The sequence below is a fragment of the Nansenia antarctica genome, assembly GCF_963989245.1.
Source record: "Nansenia antarctica genome assembly, chromosome: 2".
Classification (NCBI taxonomy): domain Eukaryota; kingdom Metazoa; phylum Chordata; class Actinopteri; order Argentiniformes; family Microstomatidae; genus Nansenia; species Nansenia antarctica.
This window is the reverse complement of record NC_137675.1, coordinates 55,602,191-55,609,613: the sequence shown is the minus strand read 5'-3', so window position 1 is coordinate 55,609,613 and position 7,423 is coordinate 55,602,191. Positions and strand designations below refer to the sequence as shown.

The following is a 7,423-nucleotide window of genomic DNA, read 5'->3' as shown; positions in this document are numbered from 1 at the left end:
CGACACTCCGCAGGAGACCGGGACAATACGGCTACACGACAAATGAGGAGGAGGTGGGGGAGGAGGAGGAATAGGAGGTGGCGGAGGAGGAGGAGGGAGAGGAGCAGGAGGAGCAGCGGGAGGAGGAGGAGGACTCCCGTGACAAAACTGCCCCGACAAGTCGGTCACAACAACACACAACAACAGTGAAAGTCGTGTCGAACCAAATCACGTCCGGTCTATCTAGTCGGCCGAGGCCTCCGAGCTGCTGTACCGCTGCTGGCACGGCTCTAGGTGCTTCTCTTTTTTATGACTCTGATTCTGTTCCTGCTGTGGTGGAGGAGGAGGTGTGGTTGAGACGGGACCGTGGTGTGTGTCTGAGGGGGTGTAAACACCACAGCAGTGTCATGTGTCTGTGCTGCTGAGATCACTGCCGTTCTCTTCACATTCACATTTCAACTAGCTAATCAACTAGCTAAACTGACTAATAACTTTTCTTCTTCTTCCCACTTCACTACAACAACTCATTTTGCGCATGGCAGACCGTTTTAGGCCCAACCCCCCTCTCTGAAGCTCGGTATAATTGTTATAAAAGCATTCCGAAAAACAATGCTACGCATATTTGGCCTGAGCAAAGTGTTAGGCTAACGTAAAACAACAGAAACGTTGAGTTGTCTCAACTCTACCCAACTGACCGTTCGCCAAACAGAAAACGGTGAGAATCAGAGCCGAGGATCGAATGTGGCTTTAGTTTTTGTGACCTCGGCTGAACAATGCTGTGTGTGGATGTCGTAAGCCAGCCTTGCACACAGGAAACCTCTTACCCAACAATGAGACAGGAAGCCCACGCTTTACATCAGACACTATGTATAGTCGTGTCGTACCTCTCGGCGGGGTTGAGAGACGACTTGAATGAAGCCGTGTTGGAGGACTGTACGTCGGTCTATCGCAGAGAGAGAAACCTGAGCTCATACCGTGAAACAAAAAGCAACATACACCGTCAAGGGTAAGAGCCGTGTGTGTGGACTGAATGGTTGAAAAAACACTTCTCACACACACGCACACACACACACACAGAAGGGAAAGTCTTTGACGCCTGTGTCGATGGTGAGGCCCCAGAGATTATTGAGCACAGATGCTGATTACTGAAGTGACAGACCACGCTGTTAAAAATCACAGACTAACACAAGCAAAGCCCAGTTATCGAACATGAAACCCCCACCACCACAAACAAGAACTCAACTCCTTCCGTGCCTACAGTACACCACCAACACATTAACCAGTCTCGTAAGACTCATTAAAAAATATATATGCCTGGATTTTCCTTTAGCGACGTTGATGGAATACTGCCCCCCCCCCCTCCCACCCCCAGAGTTCCACCCTCACCTCGGGCTGTCATCCTCCTTCTCAAACGGGCCAATCACTTTCTCTAGTACATTGTGCATGGCATACACACACCTGGCCATTAGCCAATCGAGAACTGGGAGCACATTGCACCATTTTTCCATGGAGGCCCGTGTACGTTCCCATAAAAGAAGAAATTCCTGTTCTGCCAACAGTGTGTTTTGGCAGGTCAGCTATGTGAATTGTGCCTTTGAGAGTAAGGGGTTTGAGGATGGGGGGAGGGAGAGAGAGAGAGTGGGAGAGAGAAAGAAGAGGACCAGATTTACAAACACTGTGCCATCTCTCTATCAAACCGTCTTTCTCACTCCCTCCCCAAGTCCATCTGTATGCTAGCTGGCCTACGCCAGACTGTAGAGGTGTGAGGAGGACCGACCTGCTGCATACCAAGCCGCCACCGAGCGGGCTGCGGTGAAGGAGTGGCCTGGGGGGGGCCATAAATAAGGAGGGACACATATTTGAAGCACAGTGCCATATTTCTCGGCTGCTTACGCACACACACACACGACTGGCCTGGGCGGGGGGGTTAGAGAGAAGATAGATCTGGGGACGTATACAGCGAGGACAAGGAGGTAAGACAGAGTAAAAACAACAGCATCATTGAGAGTACTTTGAAGAAGTGCATTTTATAACATGTTGTGATGCAGCAATTTAGCAAGATATATGAAGTTGATCCGTTTTACAAACAAAACAGTGTGTACAATATCCACAACTCCACGACTATGCATCAGCTAAGTCATTACGAATGCACTGTGCAACAGCGGGGGGGGGGGGGGCGCGCGATACCGTAGGCTAACGAGAGTAATTAGGCTAGGTCTCTATAGTTGCTCATTGAGGATAGGGGCAACTTCGGGTTTCGGTGTGACCCAATGTTTGGCTTGCTGTTGTCACACGGCGTGAACTGGTTCATCACACAGACACCTCCCGAGAGTTGACCTACTTCAGCCAGGACACCGGGCCGTTCAACTTCTCTCACCAACGGTGACAATGACGTCACACTTGGACCAATGCTGCCGTTTGCCAGTGTTGCCAGATTGGGCTACTTTTGGTCACATTGGACGGGTGGATTCGGCAGCTTTTAGACTGGTTGGGCTGGAAATTGTCAATCCCGTCTGGCAACCCTGCCGTTTGCCGGGGATGACCGCTCATAGGGATCTCCGTATAAAACACTCTCCAATGTTTGACAGCCGTGTCAGCGCACAGTGCTTTGCAGAGAGGAAGTGAATGAAGCAAAGTTCAGTTTCGGCCCGGAGCCACCGCGTTCAGAAATGGCATCTTAACCGAGCGTGAGATTTGATGACTGGGTCGACAATTGAAAGTCCATGGGCTCAATAAAATAGATTTGTTTTAACAATGTCGACGTGCGTTCTGATATCGAATTGCTTCCAGATACACATTTTTTCTCCTGGCGAGGAACGTCTTCACATTCACCACAGATGACCACTAAGTGAGGTGCAGTTCAGTGTGAAAGGACCGAACATGTGAAATTCATCAAGCAGCCTATCAAATTCAGTCAAATGAAGGAAATGTAGACAGAAAATACATTTCCCAGCCATCTTCCGTAATAAGAACAGGGATAAGGGATAAGGGATAATGTTTAAGTATAGACCCCAGTCAGCTAATAAATGATAAATTATTAAAAATCATTGCCCAATCTCTGGGTTGTCCTGTTACCAAAAACCCACATAAAGGGGAAGATATTTCCAAATTCCCCAGCGTCGTGAGGAGCAAGGATAATTTCATGCATGTCTAATAACAGTTAGGCCTAACAAAAGTAAGAAGTAGCCTATAGGCAGACCTACCAAATAATTGTGTTTTTACTGATATTGATTTAGTTTATCAATACATAGGCCAAGTCATTACAACTGGTCATTTTGTTATCAAATGGGTAACAGAATGACCACATCAGTCATGCTAATAACACACTGGTTTGCAGCCCGCTGAGACTAAGATTAGGTCTGTTCCTTAGCAACGACTCGAGCAATATGAATATGGATACCGAGATTAACACCAAATGAGACATCAGGGAATAGCAAAGGAAAGTTGTTTCAGGGGTGTTCATTGTGAGGAGAAGAATTTAGTCAAGTTGTGCCAATCAGCTGCCGGATCTAGCATAATAAGGATTCGAGCCCGTTCATTGGGGGATGAGAAAACAACGACACACAAAAAAGCCTCTTATTGCGGATGTGTGAAGGGCTCAAAGACACTGTGGTGGGTAGAAACCGTTTTAATGAAGAACAGCCTAGTTAAACGGGCAAGCAGCCCTGCAAAGTGCTGGAACCGAAACTCACAAAATCATCAAAGCCTAAAGGTTCCTCATTTTGCTTCTTTCCCCCCTCTAAATGAGAAATGTACGCAATGGATGGCAGCACAATAAAACTCTCCATTGAAATGATAAGCTCATACATGTTTACTCCCTGTGGTAAAGGTCACAAAGCTCTGCAGCAGTCACATGACCACCCCCAGTGTCGCTCACCTTTCATTTCATTTCTATGCACATTTCAGTGCATAGGTTACACAATACAGGAAGCGGTAGGGCTACATTGGAAAATGTAAATGACCACAGCCACCCATGGACAACTAGACCTATGGCTAGGCAGAACGATATAACATGTTAGTAGTTGACTAGGTTAGGCTTACATCATGGTCTTATGTATCCTAACACAAACAGCATAATCACAGCTACGTGTCCAGTTGTGTAAAAAAACAACAACATACAAAACAACGATTAAATAAATAAATGACTGGGCCTGCCTCCACTGTCACGGCTTAATCACCGGGACAACTGGAAATGGGCACATGATGTTCAGGTACATAGGACATACAGAGGAAGGATTATGCTGAGGTATCCTTTTCTCAAACCCGAGCCTACAGATCTGGCAGCCTTGGTGCTCTTGGCTCCGACTTCCTGCTGCTGATGTGACACACACACACACACACACACACACACACAGACACACACACACACAATCTCTGGCCGCTTTGATCCTCTCAGTTCTCTCCCCCCCCCCCTCTCTCTCTCTCTCTCTCTCTCTCTCTCTCTCTCCCCCCCCCCTTTTTTTCATGTGTCCCTATGTGATGTTGCTTATGCCCTTAACTCACATTCACCAGTGGTCGTTGAGTTCATTGTGTTCTGCGGAGCTTCGTCAAGGTTGATTGAGAGCTTCCTCAGTGATCTGCTGAGAGCCTGATGACTCACATCCGTTAAGAGAGCCGAGAGGACCTCACAGCAGCAGCACAGTAACGTGAGAACCGTGTTCGAGGCTTCTCAATTATCCTCTCCACTTTACCTGTAAGCCTTGTTCAAACCTGACGATAATGGAGGCTTTTGAAGTCACGGTTTTGTTGGCGGGTAAGCAATGCGGGCTTGACGTAATGTCAACAGACCCATGCTGGGCTGCGTGAACCGAGCAAGCCGAGGACACGGCACTCAACGCAGAGACCGATACGTTAAGGAGTTTGTAAGGAGTGCAACAGGAACTCCTCTGCAGAGCTGATGCAATGAACTCTGATCTCCACAGAGAGAAACAGAATGACACAAAATAAGAAAGAGAAAAAAGGGAGAGAGAGAGAGAGAGAGAGAGAGAGAGAGAGAGAGAGAGAGAGAGAGAGAGAGAGAGAAAGGCGAGATAAACAGAAGAGGGGGGACAATAATATTCTATCTCAGGAAAGCCTAGGCCTACAACAAATAGGCGGGGTATTAAAATAGCTGGGTGAGAGATCGGCGTGTACAGCAGCAGGAAGCGGGGGGTGAATGGGAGCGCCAAGGTGCCAGCTGAAAGGTCAGGGCTCTCCCCTGGCGCGGTGGGGGGGCTCAGGCACACATGCCCAGATTCTGTCTGCCTCCCCTGGCAACAGTAAAGGCATCAGCCGCCACTATGGTGGACAGTAGCCTAATAAGCCAGGCATTCTGTTGTATTGTGGCTCCCATTCAGTTAGGCTTTCCAGTGAATTGTGACTCACTGATACATGTATGATATGAAGGGTGGGAACATTAAATTGACACTCGATGTCAGCCATGCGGTGAGAGGAATTCTCACGGCTGCAACTCAGACAGAATGCGAGCGTATTCTGAAAAATCAATGGCTTATGGGAAATAAGCCACAGCTAGTAGAATAAGCCACAGCTAGCCTTTTGGAGGAGGTGTAGGAGATTTAAGACTGGAATTCCCAGTAGGGGGTGGCTGTCATTCAGACTCAGGGCAGCACAATGAGGAGATGCAGCAAAGAGAAGCTAATCTTTAATCACACTCACAGTGCTCTCTGTGTGGGGATGCTGGCTTGTGTCCCTGATCTGAGACCCCGTGAGATTGAGTTAGAACAGAAGGGGCGAGTGACGTGCCACTTCAAGGCAGGGTAAGTGATCGTGAAAAAAAGAGAAGAGGATAGGGATAGATAACTTTGGCTCTGCTAGAGAAAAAAAAAGCACCCTCTGGCCTGGTTCTTGTCAGGACAGGCGTAGCTTGTTAAGTGAGGGGGAAAACTGTCCAAACATCTCCATATTTCTGCTATGGAGAAAAGTCAAATGCTAGGATGTCAGAGTAGGATTATAGTATATTATATAGTATCTAACCCTTGATTTTCTGATGGAGTTATAGAAAAAACATTTTAGTTGTGTAGGCAATACAGAACTAGTAACCATTAGTTTAGGGTTAAGCAAATGAGAGATCAAATCTAGCCCAAACATGTGCTTCAAATCACAGCATTGTTCATTAGAACTCTGTTGAGTAAACCTGACAATAAGTGAATGAAATATTCATGCTTCTTGAACTGTCTGCAACGGAGTAAAACTTGAAACGCATTTATATTCGACATCGCTGTTCTACTCCTCCACACGAGCTGCTCTGCAAAACTTTAAGGAACTAGAAAATCTACCACACAATTAATCATGCGTTCGTAAATTCGCTCTGACAGGGCCGGAGCGCACACTGGGTTCAACGTCATAAAGGGACCAAGTAATTTGATTGGACAAGAGGCATTCCATAAGTGCTGATCAAATTTCCATAGCGTATTTACGAACGCATCCGTAGTCATGCGCGCGCACACAGAGGAAGGAAAGGGAGTCTTCACGTTCGGAGCACAGCCTGTGTGAAGTTTTGTACGACCCAATTTTATAGTCTCAAATTAAAAACCTACGTTGTTAAAAAAAATAAAAATAAAAAAGACGCAACCATTCGGGTTAACAGTAGGCCACAGACCTGGACAGGTTGGCCAAAAAGTTGCACTGTCACTCGAAAACTTTCCGGGCTGATCGTCTCGGATCAAATGAATTTTCTCGCTGTTCAGGAAGTGGCAACACAACTGCTCACAAATACCTCAGATCACTTGATTTAGGGGTGATTTACATACCTGTTTAGTAGGTATGAGACATGTCATATTTATATTCATGAACAATCAGTTTATTTCGAGGCGAGTGCGAAGGGTTAACTTGGAACAATTGCTGCACCTGGCCATTTCAAGGGACCATGGACACATGGCATGTGTGCCACAAACAAATATCACATCGGAAACATAACCAATTATATGAAACCAAAACAAACATATCATAATTCAAGGCTCATCTAACGAATTGTCAAAATAGCCATCGATGTCGCAAAAGAAAGGGGCTCGTTCGTTAGCTTTTACAAGACAAGTTGCATGAGTGCCATTCTTGTACACAAAGTGACAGGGGGGCAACTTAACTGACCAAAAAACTCTGCTGTTATTTCAACTCTAATACTCAATTGAAGGATTAATATGTTAAAAAGGAGTTTCTAAAGTATTTCCTTAGCTCTTACCGTTATGCTGCTGTCGGTACGCTGGAGTACGCGCCTCTGAATGGCGCCGAGGGAGCGGCAGCTCGAGGACAGCCCACTCCACTCTTCCGGGAACACTGACGCGCGCGAGCTGTCTATGGGTGCGCGCGTAGTGCGTTCGTCAATTCGCTCTGAGAACGCCGGAGCGCACAATGGGTTTAACGTCATGAAGGGACCAAGTAATTTGATTGGACGAGGCATTCCATAAGTGCCAGACAGGTCACAAGCACGAGCTACGCGACGTATTTG

General features: G+C 46.8%; 1 protein-coding gene across 1 annotated transcript in view; it reads right to left on the bottom strand.

Moving 5' to 3' along the window:
• Positions 1-7,218, bottom strand: part of arhgdia (Rho GDP dissociation inhibitor (GDI) alpha) — a 14,294-nt gene extending 7,076 nt beyond the window's left edge. The window contains exon 1 of the mRNA XM_080524571.1: positions 7,157-7,218. The gene's annotated coding sequence lies outside the window, so the exon portion shown is untranslated. The remainder of the gene's footprint in view (positions 1-7,156) is intronic.
• Between the last annotated feature and the right edge of the window lie 205 nt (positions 7,219-7,423).